We start from the raw sequence: 371 nt of genomic DNA, 5'->3' as shown, positions 1-371 counted from the left end.
TATTATCATTATAATAATCATAATTCATAATTGTTATTATCAAATTCTTATTGTCATTATCATTGTCATTATAATTTTCATTATTACTATCATTATTATCATTATCATTTTAATTATGATCATCCTTATCATTTTACCATTACCATCATCTTTATCATTATCTTTAATATTACCATCTTTATTATTATCTTTGTTATTATCATCTTTATTATTATCATTGTCATTATTATCATTATCATTTTATCATTACCATTGTTGCTACTACTAATATCACTATCATCATAATTTGTATTATCGTTGTTGTTATCATAATCGTCTATTTGAATCTTCTGCTTGAATCAGCAATTGAATCAACTACTTGTTTTATCTAT

This window comes from Penaeus japonicus, unplaced genomic scaffold, assembly GCF_977035675.1.
Source record: "Penaeus japonicus unplaced genomic scaffold, GWHDUDI00000001_assembly GWHDUDI00000018, whole genome shotgun sequence".
In the NCBI taxonomy this organism is placed as follows: Eukaryota; Metazoa; Arthropoda; class Malacostraca; order Decapoda; family Penaeidae; genus Penaeus; species Penaeus japonicus.
Note: the sequence above shows the minus strand (reverse complement) of the source record.